This window comes from Megachile rotundata, chromosome 1 (genome assembly GCF_050947335.1).
Source record: "Megachile rotundata isolate GNS110a chromosome 1, iyMegRotu1, whole genome shotgun sequence".
Lineage (NCBI taxonomy): Eukaryota > Metazoa > Arthropoda > Insecta > Hymenoptera > Megachilidae > Megachile > Megachile rotundata.
The window spans coordinates 21965360-21991484 of NC_134983.1; the positions used below are offsets into that span (position 1 = coordinate 21965360).

The following is a 26125-nucleotide window of genomic DNA, read 5'->3' on the forward strand; positions in this document are numbered from 1 at the left end:
CTTCAACAAGAAAATTAATATTAAAACCTACTTTAAAATCGAAGATAAAGACACTTATATAACATTTTTTATGTGGATGGAAATATTTTAATAAGCACTTCTCGTGTATTAAAATAAGTGCACTGCAAATATGTGATTATATGCAAATATAAAATTAAAATTATAAAATTGCTAATTTTCCTAAAAGCATCATTAGCTTTACAAGACATAAATAACACCTCGTAAGGTGTGCATTGTGTAAATTTTATCGAATATTTGGTAAGATATATGTTTTCTAAATATCAAATAAGTGTCCTTAATAAGTCGGTCTCTACTTTCGAAGTTAGCACGTCAACGGCATAGCACGTTGCGTTCTACTTGTTTAATGCACCAGTATTAAGTGTACCATATCAATGATGATTCACAGGTTTTTGGATTAAATCGATAGCTGCAAGTTTTTACCGACGGTTTTTTGCCTGTTGGAGTTCTTAAACATTCGATCTATGAAGGTTTGATGATCCTTCGGATTTGTGGACTTTGAAATTTTTAGAGTTAGGCACTTTGGAAGTTTCGAACTTTTAAGAAAGCCTCAGGTCTCTTTTGAACTTTTAAGAATTTGGGATTTTTGTCATTTGGGACAGAGAGTGAAATTTTTACAGTTTGGGACATCGAGAGGCTCTGACAGTTTATGATGAAGTGATAATGGATCGAATGAAAATGCACCCGGTACTTCTTTGAAATCGATTAAATAGCGATTTAGTTTCTATCTTCGTGCATAATGACAGTCGCTGTTGAAGCGTATCGATAAATGAAAAACGACGAAAGTGTTGGGCGAGACCTACGTTGCCTTATGGATGAATATTGCAGATTCATTTGAACCACTCTCACTTTTCTATGTTTGCTTCGATGATATTGAGAATGATCGTATTAAGTCGGTTTTAATAGACTGTGATGCAAATTGTGAATGGAATCACATTTCCGCTTATGATATATAATGTATAAACACACGTGTATTAGTTTTAAAGATTTAAAATTGTAAGAATTTTGAGGATGCAAGTAATTGTAAGTAACTGTAAATAATTGTAAGTAATTGTAAGTAATTGTAAGAAAAATTTCTTATCAAGATCTTCGATACCAAAGTGCATAAAATTTTGATAAAAACTTTGCCAACAAAGTGCACAAAATATAAATTCAATTCGAAGTACCTCAGCAATTTCATAACAAATGTGACATAAGCAGTTCAGCTCCATTTACGTACCAATGAACAATAACAATACACATTTTCTGCCTATCATCCAGATAAATTTCCCTCCATAAACCTTGGATAGGAAACATGAAGGTACAAGAGAAATAGTCACACGAAGAAACTGCAAATTACACCGAAATAAAAGCATCAATAAATATAACCGCAAAGACAGCATCTTTCGTTCAACATAACATTATAAACGAGGATATCAATGAAAACATGTGGCTCATAATGACCGTTTATGTCCATGCGATACGAGGACCACCGCCGGTACTCTTCCTCTCAATAATTAGACTTTCAGTACGTCTATTTTCACCTCGCTTTAATAATAAGTTACTGCCGCTTTCGAGTCTTCAAATCGGTTAGTACATCGGTATGTGTCATCGGTACCCGGTTTCCTAACTGCGACTCTTCTTTTAACAGCTGGTATTTACTGCGTTAGAGAATATGTGTCATTCCTGCAGATTTCGTGTTGCTCTAGATACCGTTATTTTAAATTTGCTAGCTTTTATATTAGCTAGCTTTTAAATTAGCTATGTGTATTTTTAAGCGGTTGGCTAACAAGGTGTTTTGTGGATGTTGGGATTCTGAAAGTTTTGGGATATTCGGAAATTTGGAGATTTGAGGAATGTGGAGATATTAGTGTTTTAGAGATCTAAGGTATGTAGTGATATAGGGATGCAGGGATGTAGGGGTACTCTGCTCTGTATATATCTACTCTGAAGTGGTTGGCTAACAAGGTGTTTTGTGGATGTTGGGATTCTGGAAGTTTTGGGGTATTCGGAAATTTGGAGATTTGAAGGATGTGGAGATATTAGTGTTTTAGAGATCTAAGGGATGTAGTGATATAGGGATGCAGGGATGTACGGATACTCTGCTCTGCATATATCTACTCTGAAATGTTTGATTATCAAGGCATGTTGTGGATGTTGGATTCTAGAAATTTAGGGACCTGCAGAAATTTAGAGATCTGAGGGATGTGGAGATATTAGAGTTTTGAAGATCTAAGGGATGTAGTGATATAGGGATGCAGGGATGTAGGGATATTCTGCTTTGTATCTACTCTGAAGTGGTTGGCTAACAAGGTGTTTTGTGGATGTTGGATTCTAGAAATTTAGGGACCTGCAGAAATTTAGAGATCTGAGGGATGTGGAGATATTAGAGTTTTGAAGATCTAAGGGATGTAGTGATATAGGGATGGAGGAATGTAGGGATACTCTGCTCTGCATATATCTACTCTGAAATGTTTGATTATCAAGGTATGTTGTGGATGTTGGATTCTAGAAATTTAGGGACCTGCAGAAATTTAGATATCTGAGGGATTTGGAGATATTAGTGTTTTGGAAATCTAAGGGATGCAGGAATGTAGGGATACTCTGCTCTGCATATTTCTACTCTGAAATATTTGGTTATCAAGGCATGTTGTGGATGTTGGATTCTAGAAATTTAGGGACCTGCAGCAATTTAGAGATCTGAGGGATGTAGTGATATAAGAGTTTTAGAGATCTGTGGGATGTAGTGATACAGGAGTTTTAGAAATCCAGGAGATTTTGATTTTAAGGATCTGAAGGATCGAGGGACTCAGAGTTTGGATCATTGTTTCTAAGCACTTAGAGAAAGTCACAAGCGTTCCAAGAGAAGGTCCTAACCATTTAGAGTTTCAGAGATCTGAAGATTCTATAAATCCAAAGTTCTGAATAAAATTCTATAAATCCAAAGTTCTGAATAAAATTCTATAAATCGAAAGTTCTGAGTATGAACTCCTAAGAATGTAGGAGGTCATAAGATCTAAGGGATCTTGAAGTTTAAGGATCCAGTAGCTCAAAGGATTCACAGCTTGAATCAGAGTTTCAGGAATCTGAAGGTTCTTAGCATTTAGTATTTTATGAATCTGAAGGTTTTATGAATTTTATTGACTCTTAACGATGTAAGGATTTCTGAGATGTACAAGATGTTAGGTATCTAGAGGTTCTAGCTGCTTAGAGATTGTGGGAGTTTGCAACTTTAGAGTTGCAGGATTCAAAGCTTCAGACGGGTGCACTAAATATGTGTTCTACATAGGTGTTCTGGTGATCCAAGCTTGTTAGAAATGTATAGGTTTTAAGAATATATCAATTAAGAGATTCTAGAGGTCCAGTGTCTACCTGTGTCTACCTGTTCAGTTAGAACCTGAGTGCCTGAACAATGAAACTCTAAGGATTCTGGGGCCTACATAAAATCTATATATTCCAGGTTGTAGAAATACATGGACGTACGAATAACAAACATAAACTTCTCACTACATATCAATGCATCCGACCACATTCGTACAAAGCATTCGAACTCCAGAACAAAGAAAATTGAAACACTTCTCCGAAAAGAGTTACACATCCACTCATAAAAGGCGTATCAAAATCCGATTTACCTTGTTGCAAGTAAAAAGTCGCGTTCCAAAGTAAAAGTTCGATCACTGCACCGTTTCCGCCGACCTCGATAATCCAGGAGCAGATATCCCACGAAAAACTTTTTCCACCAACCGGAGATCTGATTCGAAGTCCTCACTCCGAACAGAGTTCACTGACTGCGGCTATTTATCAAGTTGACGATCACAAAGTGTTCCTCACATAAAATAGTCACACTCGAGACGAACACAAGATCACAATTACGATGGGACGCGTTCGCGAGGACACACGCTCGTTTTCGGCAATGCGTGCGTGTGTGTGTTTGTTCGCGAGCGTGTGCACGCGTGTACGCGAATACACATGTACAAAGTGTGGGTCGAACGATCGATGCTGCGTGAATAGTCCGCGGCGGAGCGGACTGACGGCTTAAGTATTGGTTAAGCAAGTGGGGTTCGGGTAAGAGCGGCGAGTAGGGTGGGAGCGTGTGGGCCTTAGGTGATCGCCTAAAATCCTGTGCCACGGGGAGTCAAGGTCTGTATCCCTTCCTTGCCGAGTAGGTCGCGAGAGAGGGGGTCACCTGTGTACACCCTCCGGCCAAGGTCGTTCGGCTGCTACGAACGCGTTCCTGTACGCACCTGTGCCCGAATGGTGCCTCTCCACCGATCTTTGACCTTCTTTCGTAACCTATTTTGTACTTATAGTAACCCCATTGTGGCAGATGATTGAGGAGAGGCATTTTTTTGGGATATATTAATGGTGGAATTTTGGGGATTTGGGGATTTGGGGATTAGGAAATATGGGGATTTGGGAATTTGGGAACTTGGGACTTGGGAATTTGGGAATTTGGGAATTGGGGAATTATGAAAGTGGGGAATTAGGGAATTGGTGAATTAGGGAATTGGGGAATTGGGGAATTAGGGAATTGGGGAATTATGGAATTTGGAAATTAGGAAATTGGGGAATTAGGGTATTGGGGAATTATGGACTTGGGAAATTATGGAATTGGGAGATTATGGAATTAGGAAATTATGGAATTGGGGAGTTAGGGAATTGGGGAGTTAGGGAATTGGGGAGTTATGGAATTAGGAAATTGTGGAATTGGGAAATTATGGAATTGGGGAGTTATGGAATGAGGAAATTATGGAATTGAGGAATTATGGAATTGGGAAATTATGGAATTGGGGAATTAGGGAATTGGGGAGTTATGGAATTAGGAAATTGTGGAATTAGGAAATTATGGAATTGGAAAATTGAGAAATTGGGGAGTTGGGAAATTATGGAATTGGAAAATTGAGAAATTGGGGAGTTGGGAAATTGGGAAATTGGGAAAATGGGAATTGGGGAACTATGGAACCGGGGAATTAGGGAGTTAGGAAATTAACAAATTAGGGAATCAGAGAATTAAAATTGTGCAAACGTAACTAAGTAACCTGTCAATTTACCAGCACATGAATTGCTCACAAGTGATATCATTCTACAGGTCTATGAATGATTTAAATCTCTTTTTTTTATTAATTACGCTACTTTAACACCGACACACTAGTTTTTCTGTATCTCCTCTCAACCATGGAATGCATTCATTCATTTATTGTACGCAAAAATAAAAACTTGAAATGTCACGCCAGGATTGTACAAAGAAATGTCTTATCGAATATTAATATACTTCATGCAATACATTGAAAGCAGTAAAAGATCACGGTATGCTGTCTCGAATAGTTCAGTTTACGACCTCGCGCTGTCATGGTGGCGATCAGCGTTGTATTTGCGCAGGAAGCTGAAAGAAATCCTTTTCATTCGGTTTGTTTGATATTATCACACGTGTTATTCACTTTGGAACTTGTCGAACACGTCAATTTTTATTATTTCCTGTTTACGTCAACTTGACCAATCAAATTTTACGTTAAATTTGACCAATCGAATTTTAATATTATATTACGTCAGTTTGTCTGATGTATCTTTGTTTATTCATCTTAATTAGTTTTATTGGTTATCTCATTTTTTTGAATCTACAAAATTGTGACTATGCAAAATCGAGTTTCGAAGTCGAAAATTCTTGCATCGATGTTACGTGTTGATGAAGTAATGTGACGAAGCTAATAGAGTTGCAGAGTTAAACTTGGACTATTTGTGTACCTCTTGTACGTCACGAGTCTTGGGAAATTATAGAACTGGGGAATTATGGAATTGGAGAGTTATGGAATTGGAGAAATTAGAATTGGTAGAATTGGGAATTGGGGAATTAGGGTATTGGGGAATTATGGAATTGGGTAATTATGGAATTGGCGAATTATGGAATTGGGAAATTATGGAATTGGGAGATTATGGAATTGGGAAATTATGGAATTGGGGAATTAGGGAATTGGGGAGTTATGGAATTTGGAAATTGTGGAATTGGGAAATTATGGAATTGAGGAGTTATGGAATTAGGAAATTGTGGAATCTGGGAATTATGGAATCGGGGAATTATGGAATTTGGAAATTAGGAAATTGGGGAATTAAGATATTGGGGTATTATGGAATTGGGGAATAGTGGTTCGTGACTTATACTTCAGCTGTGATTAATTTTAATCGAATTTTGAATACGTTCAATTTGAGTTTCAAGTCCGATTATAATTTACACAGTCAACAATTGACACAGCATTTAATATCAAGTTGACATAACATTTCTTTGTCTGTTTTGATATTGTAAAGATTAGTCAGTTGTGACGCATCTGACAAATAAATCATAGCGCAAGGGGTTATACGAGTGTTGTCCACGTCAGCTGTATAATCACTCGTATAATTATTTTACGTTTGAATAATCATTTCTTATAAGAAAAATATAGCAATTAGAGAAAGAAACGAGAGTTGACAGTGAGTGGAACGATGAGTTCGCAGAAGAAGATAAAAAGAGGCGATCAATGATCACCTTGAACTTGTTTGGGACAGTGTCATAACTATCCACGTTTCGATCTTTGATCTCCAGAAATATACATATGTATATTTATATATGTATGTATTCTAAGAAACATCACAAGCACTTAACATGAATCTCGTTTTCATTCTATGGAAATGAGGGAAAATTGGATGTCAGTAAAAAATTGCTATGTTAATATTAATTCTATTAATTTGCGTTGCGACATCTCGAATGCAACGTGATCTTCCTAGTAATTGAATAAGAAAAAAATTGATCACTAATTGCAAAATGGCTGTACTGGATATTATTCTGAATAATTAGTAAAATGTATCATACATGTCTCTCTCTCGTTTAAGTCACAAATTAGATTTTCAAATATCAATAATACTTGGGAAATTGGGAAATTGAGAAATTGGGAAATTGGGAAATTGGAGAATTATGGAATTGGGAATTTATGGAACTGGGGAATTATGGAATTGGGAAATTATGGAAACGGAAAAATGTGGAATTTGGAAATTAGGAAATTGGGGAATTAAGGTATTGGGGAATTATGGAATTGGGAAATTATGGAAACGGAAAAATATGGAATTTGGAAATTAGGAAATTGGGGAATTAAGGTATTGGGGAATTATGGAATTGGGAAATTTTGGAATTGGGGAGCTTTGGAATTGAGGAATTTTGGAATTGGGGAGCTTTGGAATTCGGGAGCTTTGGAATTGGGAAGCTTTGGAATTGGAGAGCTTTGGAATTGGGGAATTATGGAATTGGGAAATTATGGAATTGGGGAATTATGGAATTGGGAAATTATGGAAACGGAAAAATATGGAATTTGGAAATTAGGAAATTGGGGAATTAAGGTATTGGGGAATTATGGAATTGGGAAATTTTGGAATTGGGGAGCTTTGGAATTGAGGAATTTTGGAATTGGGGAGCTTTGGAATTCGGGAGCTTTGGAATTGGGAAGCTTTGGAATTGGAGAGCTTTGGAATTGGGGAATTATGGAATTGGGAAATTATGGAATTGGGAGATTATGGAATTGGAAAATTATGGAATTGGGAAATTATGGTATTGGGGAATTATGGAATTGGGAAATTATGGAATTGGGGAGTTATGGAATTAGGAAATTGTGGAATTGGGAAATTATGGAATTGGGAAATTATGGAATTGGGGAGTTATCGAAGAATCCCACATTCTTTCCAGTTATTGTTTAATTAGGATATCTGTATCTGTGTCTACATGAATAAAGCAGTAATCAGTAACTATTTATCTACAATATTGTTATTTATCTGTGCTATCAATCGCTGAGAAAATAACTTTTCTCAAAATCAATATTTCCGATGATGCTCAGATATTCCATCATTAACACATTGATTCTACATCGAATTGAGCCATGCAGCTTTCTCTCGTATTCAGTGCAGTAGATTAAGGTCGCTTCTTCTACATGGTAGATCAAGATATGAAGAAGAACAGTCACGTGTAATTCTTTAATATTTTATTTTACGTCACACTTCGAACAGGGGTGTACCCTGTGTATAGGATCATACATAATATTATAGAATTTATATGCGCAACTTACTTTGCATTTCGGTTTCCATTATAACTTAAGTGAGTTTTCCAGTAATAATTTTTTACATTTTCAAAATTTCAGATAAGTTCTTACGTGACTACTTTATGCCGTAGTTAAGTTTATCTACCTTTCGTGTATTATTTTCGACGTTAAATAATATTTGATAAGTCCAAGTAATGTACAAACTATGTACCTTGATGTACTGATTACAAGTTTTAAGGAAATGTGTTATTTTGTCGGTGCCTGTATCGAAAAAGAGAATTGCAACCATCACGCAACTTTTTCGAAAAGAAAGATAACAGTTACTTAAAATTATCTGAATAACAAATGATTTGAGAGGTAATTGTGTGAAACGTTAGTGAAATATTAGGGCTTTGAGAGTTTAGAATTTTTATGATTTAGAACGTTAAGAGCTTCGGGCTTTGAGAGCTTAAAATTTTGGTAATTTGGGACTTTGAGAGTTTGGGGCTTTGAGAGTTTAAATCTTTGGTAATTTGGGACTTTGAGGGTTTGGGGCTCTGAGAGTTGTGGACTTTGAGAGTTTGGAGCTGTAAGAGTTGTGGACGTTGAGAGTTTGGAGCTCTGAGAATTTAAATCGTTGGTAATTTGGGACTTTGAGTTTGGGGCTCTGAGAGTTGTGGACTTTGAGAGTTTGGAGCTGTGAGAGTTGCGGACTTTGAGAGTTTGGGGCTCTGAGAGTTGTGGACTTTGAGAGTTTGGAGCTGTGAGAGTTGTGAACTTTGAGAGTTTGGATCCTGAGAGTTTAAATCCTTGGTAATTTGGGACCTTGAGAATTTGGGGCTCTGAGAGTTGTGGACTTTGAGAGTTTGGAGCTGTAAGAGTTGTGGACGTTGAGAGTTTGGGGCTCTGAGAGTTGTGGACTTTGAGAGTTTGGAGCTGTGAGAGTTGCGGACTTTGAGAGTTTGGGGCTCTGAGAGTTGTGGACTTTGAGAGTTTGGAGCTGTGAGAGTTGTGAACTTTGAGAGTTTGGATCCTGAGAGTTTAAATCCTTGGTAATTTGGGACTTTGAGAGTTTGGGGCTCTGAGAGTTGCGGACTTTGAGAGTTTGGGGCTCTGAGAGTTGTGGACTTTGAGAGTTTGGATCCTGAGAGTTTAAATCCTTGGTAATTTGGGACTTTGAGAGTTTGGGGCTCTGAGAGTTGTGAACTTTGAGAGTTTGGAGCTCTGAGAGTTTAAATCTTTGGAAGCTTCCTACTTTGAGAGATAGGTGCTTCGACAGTTTAGAATTTCCCTAAGTAGGGACTTTAGAAGTTTGCGACTTTGAGAGCTCAAGTCTTTGGAAGCTTGGTACCTTGACAATTTATGACTTTGAGAGTTTGGAATTTTGGTCAGTTCAGACGTTAAAATTTTGTAACTCTGTAAGTTTATCACTTGAGTTCGTGTGAATTTAGGAATATAGAACATTGCTAGATATTGAGAAAATGACTGTAGAAGTTTGGCACTGTAGGCCACTGAGAGTTTTTTGCTTTGAGAGTTTTTTTCCTAAGTTTGGAAGAGTTCCTCGTTTCTCTATATTCTAAAATAGTATTTCAATCTATAACATAAATCTATTTTCCCTCTCTTCTCAAATTTTCCTCAAATCCTCCCAAAACACCATTTCATTCTAACATAGTTCTCCCAACATACCTCTAACATAGTTCCCCCAATTATCGACTCCATACTGTCGCCCCAAAGCCATCATCCATCCTTCCATCACTCCCCGATAAGAAAACCCCAACTTTCACTATTCCCGAAATCGCGTTAACGTTAATTACCGGGGCGAAATTCGATCCACATACACGGTACGTGACCAAATATGCATAATCCGTGGAAGCGCGTTTTGCAATCGAAATATCGATGACAAGAAAAGTGGACTGTGAACCTGTACCTTTCTTTTTCTTTTTTCGAGTTGAAACACAATTAGCCGTGGCGGACGTTTAAGCTTAATAAAACCGAGATTCCGAGAAACTTGTCGTTTACAGGTGGATTAGGGAATTGTTATGTAATATTTAGTTAACTGTGTCACGGACGCATTAACTGCGAGAGATGAATTTCGTCGGGGAATACGCGGTGAACTTCGTTCAGCGAGGACCGGTAACTTCGGACAGAAACCAGTTTGACGTTTTTTTCGAGGTCGAGAACATCGATGTCATCGATAATGATATCGCGGAACGTGGATCCGTTATTTTGTTTAAGAAGATTAACTTTCTTAATACACGATTTCATTCGTATTTGTTAGGTGAGGTTAAGTTCGATCGGTGAGGTTAAGTTCGACCGGTGAGGTTAGTTGCGACCGGTGAGGTTAGGTTCGATTAGTGAGGTCAGGTTCAAGGGAATATTTACGCTATGATTATATATTTTAACTTTGTAGGATGTTTTTAAGAATTATTTTAAGAAGTACGTAAGTAATATAATGATTGTGGTAAATTCCTACGCCTTCAAATTTCCACGCCCCCAAATTCTTACGCTATCGAATTTCCACGCCCCCAAATTCCTACGCTCCCAAATTTCCACGCCCCTAAATTCCTACATTCCCAAATTTCCACGACCCTTAATTCTTACGCTCTCAAATTTCCACGCTCTTAAATTCTTACGCTCTTAAATTTCCACGCTCTTAAATTCTTACGCTCCCAAATTTCCACGCTCTTAAATTCTTACGTTCCTAAATCTCTACGCTCCCGAATTTCTACGCCCCCAAATTCCTACGCTCCCAAATTTCCACGCCCCTAAATTTTTACGCTCCCAATTTTCCATGCCCCCAAATTCCTACGCCTTCAAATTTCCACGCCCCCAAATTCTTACGCTATCGAATTTCCACGCCCCTAAATTCCTACGCTCCCAAATTTCCACGCCCCCAAATTCCTACGCTCTGAAATTCTCACGCCCCTAAATTCCTACACTCCCAAATTTCCACGCCCTTAAATTCTTACGCTCCCAAATTTCCACGCCCCCAAATTCTTACGCTCCCAAATTTCCACGCCCCGAAATTCTTACGTCCCTAAATCTTTACGCTTGCAAATTTCTACGCTCCCAAATTTCTACGCCCCCAAATTCGTACGCTCCCAAATTTCTACGCCCCCAAATTCGTACGCTCCAAAATTTCCACACCAGGTTTGGTATATGATTTTAGTTAGATTACCTTGTTGCGTAGGTCAAATTAGGGGACACTTAGAGTCTTCCTCTGCTGCAATAAGAAAAATAAGTTTCAAAATTAACTTAAAAAATCAACTAAATAGTAGAAATTGTAGTAGTGCAACATAGTCATATTTTTTCATTATCTACTATTAAAATATTGCAATCAAGCCTCATTATTTTTTTCCTTGCTCTTACAAAAATGATGCGTTTATGCATTAAGATTTCTTCAAGTTCTAACAGCATTTGATATTTGGCAATCTAAATATGTAAGATTTCGAACGTTTAGGTTTCGTATCTTCAGGTCGCACATTCCGGAATAAAAAAATTTGTACATCTAATACAAGTCCTGTGTTAAAATTATACGTACAATTTTTGGAAGGGTTTATTCTTAGCTCATAAAATGGATCTAAAAATGAAAACATTAGCGGAACCAGTTCCTTAAGCTTCAAGCTAATATTACAAGTCCTATGTATACTTCAATTGTATAATTTTATATTATTACATAATATGTAACTGTATGTTAATTTTGTGAAGGACCATGTATTCTCAGCTCACACAATCGTGGATCTAAAAATGAAAACACTAGCGGAACTAGTTCCCCAAGCTCGAGGATAATGAAACCAAGCTTCGTTACTCAGGAGTCCATTTTCATGCTGCTCACGTTCTGCCGGTAATAGAAACGCGGAGATTCCCGCGATACGCGATTACTCTTCCTTTCGTATACGACAGTAAATTCTGTGACAATCCACGACGAAAGGGAACACTGCGACCTACCACAAACTCTAATGCATCAGTGAACACTTTCTTCCAAAAATTTCAAAGACTTTAGGAATTTTCAGATGTTTACCAAGTGCGCGAGTGGACTCGAACCCAGGTGGATTTATTCGAACGTGTTTATGGAGGAGATAGGGATCTTTCTCCATTTAACATGTCTGGTGTACCAGTATTTTGTGTCAACAGAATAGAATAATTCCGATTCTACTCACGAATCAAGGTCGAGTTTCTTGCAGTTCTTGATGTAACCGAATTCGCTGTTTGTTCGAGTTTGTCTAGGCTTTTGTTACTTAATACAAGACTTGTTTATTTTATGGTAATACTGAAGATAATGGTTTATTATATTTTTTGCAGGAAATATTTCATTTAGACATTTTCTAAGTGACGAATTAGAAGTCCCTCACTTTTTTTATTTTAGGAATTTTATTTTAACAGATCATTTTGATCTTGACAGGTCATCTTTTAAATTCTTAAATTGAGAGTTTTTCAAAGTTACAAATTTTTAAAAGTCATAAATTTGTAACATCTTCAAATTTTGCAAATTTAGATGTATTTGATATTTTAAACAATATAAAACCACTGTATGTTTAACATTATCTAGTGGATTATTTCTCGTGACATATAAAAGCTTCCTATATGGAGGAAACAGCTTATATTTCTTTTTTTAATAAGATGAAGATGAAGGAGCGCCTAATGAACAGCTACCATCTTGCGCTTCAAGATGGCGTGAAAGGTAACATCTCGGCTCGTCTCGCAATTAGTGAACTCTGTTAACATCTCGTGTTACCTACATGTTATACAAAATAGTACTTATTGTTATTATTTTTTATATTACTGACACTTACATATTATCAACGAAAAAGTACTAAAATCTCATGTATTTACTATTATCTTAAAATATTGGTAATTTGAGAAGTTGAGAGTGTTGAGCTTTGAGAGTTGTGGACTTTGAGAGTTTGGGGCTCTGAGAGTTTAAATCGTTGGTAATTTGGGACTTTGAGAGTTTGGGGCTCTGAGAATTATGGACTTTGAGAGTTTGGGGCTCTGAGAGTTTAAATTGTTGGTAGTTTGGGACTTTGAGAGTTTAAATCGTTGGTAATTTGGAACTTTGAGAGTTTGGGGCTCTGAGAGTTGTGGACTTTGAGAGTTTGGAGCTCTGGAAGTTTAAATCTTTGATAATTTGGGACTTTGAGAGTTTGGGGCTCTGAGAATTATGGACTTTGAGAGTTTGGGGCTCTGAGAGTTTAAATTGTTGGTAGTTTGGGACTTTGAGAGTTTAAATCGTTGGTAATTTGGAACTTTGAGAGTTTGGGGCTCTGAGAGTTTGGGGCTCTGAGAATTATGGACTTTGAGAGTTTGGGGCGCTGAGAGTTCAAATCTTTGGTAATTTGGAACTTTGAGAGTTTGGGGCTCTGAGAATTATGGACTTTGAGAGTTTGGAGCTCTGGAAGTTTAAATCTTTGATAATTTGGGACTTTGAGAGTTTGGGGCTCTGAGAATTATGGACTTTGAGAGTTTGGGGCTCTGAGAGTTTAAATTGTTGGTAGTTTGGGACTTTGAGAGTTTAAATCGTTGGTAATTTGGAACTTTGAGAGTTTGGGGCTCTGAGAGTTTGGGGCTCTGAGAATTATGGACTTTGAGAGTTTGGGGCTCTGAGAATTATGGACTTTGAGAGTTTGGGGCTCTGAGAGTTCAAATCCTTGGTAATTTGGGGCTCTGAGAGTTTGGGGCTCTGAGAGTTATCTTATTATTCCTATTTATATATTCCTATTTATATTATTTATATTATTTATATTATTCCTATTTATTATTCCTATTTACTGTTTCCTATTTATATTATTCCTACTTACTGTTTCCTATTTATATTATTCCTATTTACTGTTCTTATATGTATATTTCTTATTGTTCTTATACAGTACACTTCTTACTGCTCTCATTTCTTTAATTCTCGTCATAATTAAATGTACCACTATTACCACTTATGAAAATTCACCAATACATTTTTGTAACTCAACAAAATCATCAAACAGTCAAATCAAAGTCTATCAAAAAGTCAAATCAGTCAATCAAAAAGTTAGTAAACAAAAATAATTATCAGGAAGTTTCATCGAACGTCTTCCAACGTGTGACACTTTTTTCCCCAAGAATAATAGCTCTGAAAGAAATTATAATTGTACATAATTACCCTAGTATATTGCACAATTATATGGACACATTTTACTTTTTTCTACATTATTAGAACTTGAGGGTACAAAAAAGTAAGTGTCGATGTAAGTGATTTACCACCGGTACTTTCCATAAATAAATTGCACGATGTTAGACCCGGTATCATCTCGTAATTTACTGCGCAGAAGTCATTGACGTAAACTGAATTTCTAGAAGAACATTCAGCTGAGATGTCACCTGCAATTAACTTTGATGCACACTTTTTACAGGTGACATTGCGCAGTATATTTTCCCTGCTGAGTTAGGTTAAAACATTTGGTATTTTATAGATAACATAAATCATTGAATACATATGTGTTTGACTTTTCAATTTTATTTGTCTTCAAGTTGTAGCAATAACACATGAACTGAAGCAGTTGAAAATTGCATTAGGTAGCATTTTTATTTTTAACAAATCTTACAAAATTTTTTTACAGTACCTTGTTATATTTATTTTTCATAGTTACAAGCAGTTAGTACGAGCGTTTTCAATTGGGTAAGAGGACATATTTTTAATAATGTGGATGTTAGATCTGTAATGTAATTGATGTGCCACCCACATAAGGGTGACATGGCAGTAAAAGTGATAATTAGTATATAACTTATTAGGTAGATAATTAGTGGATAACTAGTAGATAATTAGACCTGAATGATAACGTAAAAAAAGTTGCCTGCCCACATAAATAAACTAACACTTCATAAAAAAAAGTAAAAGGAAAAATTATTTCATTCAAAATTATTTATGAAACCACAACGATAAAGTAATGCAAAGAAAAGTTGTTTGTTCACACATGAAACAGTTGAAAGTATCATTTGCATTAATATTTGCCTTTCATTACTGTCATCGACTCTGCGTAAATCAATGATTAATTATAACACTCTTCGTTCGTTTTTTTCTTGTTATTTACAAAAAATTTTTGTTATGAACATTTACGTAATATAATAAAAAGATACTGACGCAATGAAACAATCGCATAATTTCAGTGTTAGATTGTCAATAAATTTGACGAAGCCAGAAGGCGAATACGATTTTCAAGTACGTCATTCATTCACTTCTTGTGCACTTTTACGTTGATTTATCTTTGCAAAATAAGTTCTTTGAATATTATAGCTTGTCACAAGGATGTAAATAATTAAAATCATATAAAATAGTTCGGGATATTAAAATCTTTTGCTGGAACAGATTACTCGTCCTTTGATAATAAACAAATTTTTAATTTGTAAATTTTAAATATTACAGAATTGAGTAATTTATAGAAAACGAAATTGTACATGGTTAAAATATTTTCTGGTTATAGTATTATCTAATCATTCGGTGAATATAAATTCGGTGAATTGGAATTGGGAAGCTTTGGAATGGAGGAATTAGAGAATTGGGGAGCTTTGGAATTGGGGAATTAGGGAATTGGGGAGCTTTGGAATTGGGAGCTTTGGAATTGGGGAGCTTTGGAATTGGGAAGCTTTGGAATTGGGGAGCTTTGGAATTGGGGAGCTTTGGAATGGGGGAATTAGAGAATTGGGGAGATTTGAAATTGGGAAGCTTTGGAATTGGGGAGCTTTGGAATTGGGAAGCTTTGGAATTGGGAAGATTTGGAATTGGGGAGCTTTGGAATTGGGAAGCTTTGGAATTGGGGAGCTTTGGAATTGGGAAGCTTTGGAATGGGGGAATTAGGGAATTGGGGAGCTTTAGAATTGGGGAGCTTTGGAATTGGGAAGCTTTGGAATTGGGGAGCTTTGGAATTGGGAAGCTTTGAAATTGGGAAGCTTTGGAATTGGGGAGCTTTGGAATTGGGGAGCTTTGGAATTGGGAAGCTTTGGAATTGGGGAGCTTTGGAATTGGGAAGCTTTGGAATGGGGGAATTAGGGAATTGGGGAGCTTTGAAATTGGGAAGCTTTGGAATTGGGGAATTTTGGAATTGGGGAGCTCTGGAATTGGGGAGCTTTGGAATGGGGGTATTAGGGAATTGGGGAGCTTTGGAATTGGGGAGCTTTGAAATTGGGAAGCTTTGGAATTGGGGAGCTTTGGAATTGGGGAGCTTTGGAATTGGGAAGCTTTGGAATTGGGGAGCTTTGATATTGGGAAGTTTTGGAATTGGGGAATTTTGGAATTGGGGAGCTTTGAAATTGGGAAGCTTTGGAATTGGGGAATTTTGGAATTGGGGAGCTCTGGAATTGGGGAGCTTTGGAATTGAGGAATTTTGGAATTGGGGAGCTTTGGAATTGGGAGCTTTGGAATTGGGGAGCTTTGGAATTGGGAAGCTTTGGAATTGGGGAGCTTTGGAATTGGGGAGCTTTGGAATGGGGGAATTAGAGAATTGGGGAGATTTGAAATTGGGAAGCTTTGGAATTGGGGAGCTTTGGAATTGGGAAGCTTTGGAATTGGGAAGATTTGGAATTGGGGAGCTTTGGAATTGGGAAGCTTTGGAATTGGGGAGCTTTGGAATTGGGAAGCTTTGGAATGGGGGAATTAGGGAATTGGGGAGCTTTAGAATTGGGGAGCTTTGGAATTGGGAAGCTTTGGAATTGGGGAGCTTTGGAATTGGGAAGCTTTGAAATTGGGAAGCTTTGGAATTGGGGAGCTTTGGAATTGGGGAGCTTTGGAATTGGGAAGCTTTGGAATTGGGGAGCTTTGGAATTGGGAAGCTTTGGAATGGGGGAATTAGGGAATTGGGGAGCTTTGAAATTGGGAAGCTTTGGAATTGGGGAATTTTGGAATTGGGGAGCTCTGGAATTGGGGAGCTTTGGAATGGGGGTATTAGGGAATTGGGGAGCTTTGGAATTGGGGAGCTTTGAAATTGGGAAGCTTTGGAATTGGGGAGCTTTGGAATTGGGGAGCTTTGGAATTGGGAAGCTTTGGAATTGGGGAGCTTTGATATTGGGAAGTTTTGGAATTGGGGAATTTTGGAATTGGGGAGCTTTGAAATTGGGAAGCTTTGGAATTGGGGAATTTTGGAATTGGGGAGCTCTGGAATTGGGGAGCTTTGGAATTGAGGAATTTTGGAATTGGGGAGCTTTGGAATTGGGGAGCTTTGGAATTGGGAAGCTTTGGAATGGGGGAATTAGTGAATTGGAGAGCTTTGGAATTGGGGAGCTTTAGAATTGGGAAGCTTTGGAATTGGGAAGCTTTGGAATTGGGGAATTATGGAATCGGGAAATTATTTAGTTAAAATATTAAAATTTGCATTGAAACAGACTACTCGTTATTTGATAACGAGTTAATAAATTTTTAATTATACAAAAATTTAAGTCATACTTAAAAGTATGCTTAAAATATGTCGTGGATATAATTATCAACGCTTTTAGTGAGGAATTTAAAAGCAAAAGTGTGTATTTGTTTTCGAGAAAGTATACGTAGTTTTTAGACAATAACGCATTCGATCGATCGTTCGAGCGGAGCGGTCGAACCACGCTTCGAGATTGATCGAAATCGGAGCGCGAGGAAAGTACACGATATTTTGCAATCGATGTGAAATGTGCAATCGAGCCGTATGAAAACAGGAATTCGCTTTTGTCGAGCGTAGTAAAGTGCATTCACAAATTCGAACGCACTTCGTTGCTCCTGAACGAAAATGGAAGAAAAATATTTATGCTAACATGGTTAACTCATTCAAGAAATATTCTTGTACGTAAGAAATCTTCAGTTCCTTATTGTTACAATATTTTAACTTTGTAGGATGTTTTTAAGAATTATTTTAAGAAGTACGTAAGTAATATAATGATTGTGGTGGAGAAAACGTAAGACTACATTCTTATATTCTTAAATTTCTACGTCCCTAAATCTTTATATTTCCAAATTTCTACGTTTTCATATTCCTGCATTTCCAAATTTTTACGTTGCTAAATATTTACGCTCGCAAATTTCTAAGCTCCCAAATTTCCACGCCCTCAAATTTCTACGCGCCCAAATTTCCACGCCCCCAAATTCCTACGCGCCCAAAATTCCACGCCCCCAAATTCCTACGCTCTGAAATTTCCACGCCCCCAAATTCCTACGCTCCCAAATTTCCACGCCCCCAAATTCCTACGCTCTCAAATTTCCACGCACCCAAATTCCTGCGTCCCCAAATCTCTACATTCCCAAATTCCTACGCCCCCAAATTCCTAAGTTCCCAAATTCCTAAGTCCCCAAATCCCTAAATCCTCGAATTCCCAAATTCCCAAATCCTTAAATCCTCAATATGTATCGGTCCGAAAATTCCCGGTGCTGAGATACGTCTAAAAACAAACGAGTGCGAAGCCTATGCCCCTTCACTTGCCATACCTTCCGTGAGAAAGTCAGATTTGCTCTCGAATGTCCACTATGTAACATGTGACACACCTGTTGCGTCGTCGACTGTACCATATAGATAACATATGATGCATCCGTTGCGTTCTAAATTATAACATAATCCAATTCTTACATGACACACCTGCTGCGTCTTTCCTTGCAGTCCACCAAAGCACAAATAATGCTTCAATCATATTTCTACACGACACACAGGGTGCGTCATACATTACGTTCTTGTGTATTACGTTATGTTACGTTTTATGCCGAGGAAAACGTGGAAGTATAAATAAATTTTCTATCATCAGTAAACAATTTAGTTTGATTAATGTACCACGAGTCTGAAAGGTTACTTTTTACGAAGAAATGAATAATTTTGTTCGGTTTTACGATGCTTGATACGTCGACGTGTTTGATACGCGGTGACCTATCGTTTCTGTCCATCACTCTTAAAAATTTTTTTACAATAACATGTCGTATCATGTGTTATCTACGAATAAATTAACCTTCTTGTCAATTGTACGGACTGCATCCACGGATTTGCATAGTGCAGGATGAAAAACTAGTAGAACCGCATTTAGAATTGCATATCAATTCACAATTAATTATTCGCAAGTACGATACATTTGCAGGTGTATACTCTAATTAGGATATGGTACGTAATTATAATAGTTTAATAGGAGTGCTTGTTATCATAATTGAGAATCGATTAAGGTTCGAAATCGATAATTGTCGATCATAGTAATTTATATTCTTAAGATGAAGGAATTGGAAAATTTGAATTTGGAATTGGGGAATTTGGGAATTTAGGAATTTGGGGATTTGGAATTTGGGATGACAGAATTTGGGGGTGTAGGAATTGGTGAATTTTGGAATTGGGGAATTTTGGAATTAGTGAATTTTGGAATTGGGGAATTTTGGAATTGGGGAATTTGGAAATTGGGGAATTTTGGAATTGGGAAATTTGGAATTAGGGAATTTGGAAATTGGTGAATTTTGGAATTGGGGAATTTTGGAATTGGTGAATGTTGGAATTGGGGAATTTGGGAATTAGGGAATTTTGGAATTGGGGAATGTTGGTATTGGGGAATTTTGAAATTGGGAATTTGGAAATTGAGGAATTTTGGAATTGGTGAATTGTGGAATTGGTGAATGTTGGAATTGGGGAATTTGGGAATTGGTGAGTTTTGGAATTGGGGAATTTTGGAATTGGAATTTGGAAATTGAGGAATTTTGGAATTGGTGAATTGTGGAATTGGTGAATGTTGGAATTGGGGAATTTGGGAATTGGTGAGTTTTGGAATTGGTGAATTTTGGAATTGGGGAATTGTGGAATTGCTGAATTTTAGAATTGGTGAATGTTGGAACTGGAGAATTTTGAAATCGGAAAATTTAGAAATTTGGGAATTCAGGAAGTGGAAATTTAGAAAATTTACACTAATCGTCTCTTATAAGAAATAATCACGTATAAATCAGCCATGAATAAACTAAAATAACTGAAAATTCCGTCAACAAACCCTAGAGAATATTACTATGTTATCTGTGACTTTTCTACTAGAACATATCTTAATTACTGTTAAATGTTAGATTATCACGTGTAGTATACACTCACGTGTAGACCACACGTTGCGTTGTCATGCATTATATCACCACGTATTCGCACACTGTATAATTACGTGTTGTGCATCAACTGCACTTTCACGCGTTCATACGTTATTGCTCCCTATTGCATCGCATCGAAGATCCGCAATTGTTTCTGCAATGACAGACCAGTTTACTAAAAGAGTTCAATTTCAAAATGATCGTATCTTGAATCATCGCGATACGTGCTACTTAAAATTCACTGCAATAACAGTTTTCGCAACAGGTTACGGATTGTTGCTTCCTATTAAGATTTTTGTTTAACCTTAATTCGAGTAACTTGAATACTGTCCGAAATTTACGTCTAATTAACAGTGTCACCTATTATCCGGTTCACCTGACAACTGCACTGAAATGCAAGAGAGGTCATTATTTAAATTAATCAGATTCAGTATTCTTACCAGTATTACGCAAACCTTGGCTATTTTTATTAAAAAGAACGACATTTATTCGGTGAGTGCAATGACATCTGACCTTAACGAATGTTTTTGTATTTCATTAAATTTTCTTCGGGTGCACTGTGTATCACCGTTTACTGACAAATCTAGATGACACATTTCTGAAACTAAATTACCAAATTCTAAATTTCCAAACCCCCGAATTCCCAAATTCCCAAATTTCAAATTTCTAAATTCCCAAATTACCAAATTTCCAAATTCCTCAATTCCAAAATTCCCCTATTCAAAAATTCTCCAATTCCAAACTTCCCCAAATCCAAAATTCCCGAATTCTATAACTCTCCAGTTCCATAATTCCCCAATTCCATAACTCTCCAGTTCCATAATTCCCCAATTCCATAATTTCCCAATTCCATAACTCGCCAATTCCATAATTTCCCAATTCGATAATTCTCCAATTCCGTAATTTCCCAATTCCATAATTCTCCAATTCCTAAATTCCCAAATTTCTATATTCCCCAATTCCATAACTCGCCAATTTCATAATTCCCCAATTCCATAATTTTCCAATTCCCAAATTCCCAAATTTCTATATTCCCCAATTCCATAATTTCCCGATTCCAGAATTCCCCAATTCCAAAATTCCCCAATTCCATAATTCCCCAATTCGATAATTCTCCAATTCCATAATTTCCCAATTTCATAATTCCCCAATTCCATAATTTTCCAATTCCCAAATTCCCAAATTTCTATATTCCCCAATTCCATAATTTCCCGATTCCAGAATTCCCCAATTCCAAAATTCCCCAATTCCATAATTCCCCAATTCGATAATTCTCCAATTCCGTAATTTCCCAATTCCATAATTCTCCAATTCCCAAATTCCCAAATTACTATATTCCCCAATTCCATAATTTCCCAATTCCAAAATTCCCCAATTCCAAAATTCACCAATTCCAAACTTCCCCAATTCCTACACCTCGAAATTCTTTGATCCCAAATTCCAAATTTCCAAGTCCTCAAATTCCCAAATTCCCAAATTCTAAATTTTCAAGTCCTCAAATTCCCAAATTTCTAAATTCAAACACCACTTTCGCAAAGGGAAATCTTACTCGAAATCACATCAGCTACCCCTATTTCATGCACCCACACTAATTGTGAGACACCCTGTAGAACTGTCGAAAGATAGGAGTCCAAGCAAGGCTATCTCGTTTCGTAGTTAGCATAATAACGTAAGTACGTGTATTCGAATCCTCGCAAACTCACCACAAACGGTGACTTTTTGACATTTTCACCAGATACACATCGTCGTTTACTTTCCAGGAATTGCAAGATGCAGTCAATTGCGGTCATCGCGAACATACCGCTTTATTGTCGCTTACATTGTTTTATACCAATGATTCTATTTCTTTCAACCTATTTTTTTTTGTCTTCAAATTCTTTATAATTTTTAAGTCAAAAGTTTGACTTTAAGTCAAAAGTATTGACGTCAAAAGTTTGACTTTAAAATATCAAGAAGCTTGGACATTTGACGAGTTTTAAATAAAATCTTCCACACCTGCCAGACAAAATTATTAAATTCAAGGTTATTTAATTCGTCTGGATGTCAGGTGTTTTAAAAATATGGCATTTTAAAACGTCGAATATCTCACCGAATATTTTTGAGTTAATTTATAGCCAATCAAGTGGTATATTTTTATCGAAGACATTCGTGAAATGGCAGTACACTGAGCATTCGAAAATTTACATCGACTGCGGTATTTTAGGATCAGCGGAATAAATGGATACGCAAGAGTCGTTAAACGGTCAAACAATCGGTCGACATGATCGACGGTCGACATCGAGATTGGCTAAGAACGTCGTTTGTCAGCGAGTTTCTGGTCGGCTGGTCACGCGTGGAATCGTTCGAGCGGATCTCAGCTTCACGCTGATTCTGAACGTTCGAACTTTGTGACGCAATTCCGTTGTCGTCGAGTTTTCGTCTTCGGGGACTCGAAGATGGAAGGAAAATGGCGAATGGGGGGAACAGGTGTTTGGTAACAGACTAACTGCTTCTGAAGATCGGCTCTCTCCCTTCGATTTTGCAATCGAACGTTGCGAATACTCGCTGCCCGTGCCAACTCTAATTAATATTAGTAATCGCGTGTGACGAAAGATGAACGCTCTGCGATTTCTATTAGAAAAGATTACGAACTTTATGGTTTATTTGGAGGACGATGTTAACACGTTTTGGACAGGGTTAATACGTTTTAAAATGGTGACTGCGATTTGAATGATTTTAACATTTTTGGGTAGCAATTTAGACAACCTAGATTTAAACTTCAATATCTTTAAAGAGTAGTTTAGGCAACTTTACAATAGTCAAATAGTCGTGTGGACAATTTAAAAATTATCAAACAGCAATTTACGGAACTTCAAAATTGTTAAACAATAATTTGGACATTTTCAAAATTGACAGACAGCAATTCAGACAACTTCAAAATTGTCTTATAAAGATTTAGATTATTTCAAAATTGTTAAACAATAATTTAGACAATTTTAAAATTGTCAAACAGTAATTAAGACAACTTCAAAATTGTCTTATAAAGATTTAGACAATTTCAAAATTTTTAAACAGTAAGTTAGACAACTTCAAAATTATTAAACAATAATTTAGACAATTTCAAAATTGTGAAACAGCAATTGAGACAACTTCAAAATTTTCAAACAGCACCTTAGACAACTTCAAAATTATTAAACAATAATTTAGACAATTTCAAAATTGTCAAACAGTAATTAAGACAACTTCAAAATTGTCTTATAAAGATTTAGACAATTTCAAAATTTTTAAACAGCAAGTTAGACAACTTCAAAATTGTTAAACAATAATTTAGACAATTTCAAAATTGTGAAACAGCAATTGAGACAACTTCAAAATTTTCAAACAGCACCTTAGACAACTTCAAAATTATTAAACAATAATTTAGACAATTTTAAAATTGTCAAACAGTAATTAAGACAACTTCAAAATTGTCTTATAAAGATTTAGACAATTTCAAAATTTTTAAACAGCAAGCTAGACAACTTCAAAATTGTTAAACAATAATTTAGACAATTTCAAAATTGTGAAACAGCAATTGAGACAACTTCAAAATTTTCAAACAGCACCTTAGACAACTTCAAAATTATTAAATAATAATTTAGACAATTTCAAAATTGTCAAACAGTAATTAAGACAACTTCAAAATTGTCTTATAAAGATTTAAACAATTTCAAAATTTTTAAACAGCAAGTTAGACAACTTCAAAATTGTTAAACAATAATTTAGACAACTTCAAAATTGTCAAACAGCAATTGAGACAACTTCAAAATTGTCTTACAGCGATTCAGACTATTTCAAAATTATTAAATAATAATTCAGACAATTTCAAAATTGTCTCACAACAATTTAGACAACTTCAAAATTTTCAAACAACAACTTGAACTTAAATATGTTTAAAGGACAATGATTTAATTAATTCCTTAAATGAATCTATTTATTGTTTGATTCATTTATGATCAATTGTCTAAGCTGATCGATGAGGTGGATTTTTTCTGTGCACAACGTGAAGGGATGCGATAAATTCGTAATTAATTTCATTTTGTTGCGCACCAGGCGTAAAAATGTGTAAGCCTAAAAGAAGTAGAGCGCAAGTGCATTTTGCAATGTGTTTTCTTTTTCTTTCGCAAACAATCGTGAAAGGGTAAAAGCGAACAGCTGATATCGCGAATTTTTAGTTATATAAACATTGATGAAATTTTCAAGTCGTAAACGGTTGACTAATTGTAATAAGGAGATAATGCGTTTCATAAGTGGTCGATTAAATTATTAGTCGCGAGGAAGTCTATCTATTGTGGTTGGTGAGAATGCATCAGACTTTCATCCCTTACATCATTTTACTTTAGAAAAGACACTATACTTGTCACTCTATTCAGGTGTCAATATTTACAAGATTCTTACAAAAGTTTCAAAAAAACTCCTGTTCCATATTATTTTTAATTACAAACGCGAAAGTGTTTCAAAAGAGGAGAACACGTGCCAAGACAATGTTCTCAAGATTTTTCACTTGGCCTTACAGAGTTCCGTTCTTTCCCTCACCCTTTCTCTCGAACTGCGACACGTCTATCAAGGTTCTGGAAAAATATCCGAAGAGTAAGTGAACACAGGCTAGATGAACACTAGAACAAGCAACCAGTCAAAATGACTGGTTTCAGATTTTTCATTTTATATTACAAAATTTTATTGTCGTGATTTTATGGAAATGTCTGTCATATTTTGTTGAAGTAAAGACTAGTTCTATATATTACTTGATTACTATTTATTTATTTCCCTTTTCATTTCATTTTTCATTCTTCGATAAACGTGTATTTAGTGTCGGTAGTTCTAGTGTTAAATAATAATATAGGCTTTGACTATATGTCCTAGTCGAAGTACAGCTTCACGATATTGAGGTAAGCAGTCTCCATTGGTAGTTGTAAACATGTCACCTCGAAGACGAATGCAATTTTCTTAAACTGTCAACACGCGGAAGCCACTAACACCACGAAAGTCATCATTGAAATTAGGTAACCTTAATGTTTTCTCTTTTTCGTCTGTTTGACCATGAAGCAAGAATTTAATGATTCACAGCAACCTGATCTTCCAGCGACCTTGAGCATATTTACTCTTGCTGCTATAACGTGTATACTTCAACAAACTTGTTGAAAGAGACGATTTAAATAAGACGAAATGAAGAGTATCTTCGATACAGGTATCGTGTTAAATCGCGCTTAACCCATGCGAAATGACTCCATAGTTTTACGATGCCATTTTACATTCCTTTACAACGGTATTCGACCATAATTCGTTACTACGACGTTATTGAAACATTAGGATATAGGGAATTTGTGGGAATAAGAAGACACGTGAAGTTTATGTAACCTCATCAGTGCATAATATTGGCAAATCCATTTCGAAACTAAATTCGATGCTATAAAGTCGATTTAGTAGATGATTTGCTGTGTCCAGTTATTGTTATTGAGCAACGATGTAAAACGTCAATGTGGATTAATACATTGATAGCTTCTACGTCGTTCACGATAGAATTATGGAAGAGAGTTCTCGGAACTTGTAATTATAAAGTTTACTTCTAGTGGCGATGTAACAAGCGTATATCTTAACTATCTAACCTTAATTATCTATAATTTATTCTAATTATCTTAATTTAGTTTTCTCGGGAATTTAGGAATGGAGGAATTAGGGAATTAAGGAATTAGGGAATTAGGGGATTGGGGAATTATAGAATCGGGGAATTATGGAATTGGGAAATTAGGGAATTGGGAATTTTGGGAATTGAAAATTTTGGAATGGGGGAATTAGGGAATTGGGGAATTTTGAAATTGGGGAGCTTTGGAATTGGGAAGCTTTGGAATTGGGGAATTTTGGAATTGGAGAGCTTTGGAATTGAGGAATTTTGGAATTGGGGAATTTTGGAATTGGGGAGCTTTGGAATTGGGGAATTTTGGAATTGGAGAGCTTTGGAATTGAGGAATTTTGGAATTGGGGCGCTTTGGAATTGGGAAGCTTTGGAATTGGGGAATTTTGGAATTGGGGAGCTTTGGAATTGGGGAATTTTGGAATG

The 26125-nt window shown here is 36.3% G+C and overlaps 2 protein-coding genes across 3 annotated transcripts in view; one reads left to right on the forward strand and one right to left on the reverse strand.

Annotated features, from left to right (window-relative positions):
• Window positions 1–4030, reverse strand: part of LOC100877799 (very long chain fatty acid elongase AAEL008004) — a 42025-nt gene extending 37995 nt beyond the window's left edge. Inside the window, exon 1 of the mRNA XM_003700473.3 lies at window positions 3630–4030. The gene's annotated coding sequence lies outside the window, so the exon portion shown is untranslated. The remainder of the gene's footprint in view (window positions 1–3629) is intronic.
• The window catches only part of sit (stuck in traffic), an 88325-nt gene that overhangs the window by 35551 nt on the left and 26649 nt on the right, over window positions 1–26125 (forward strand). The window lies entirely within an intron of this gene.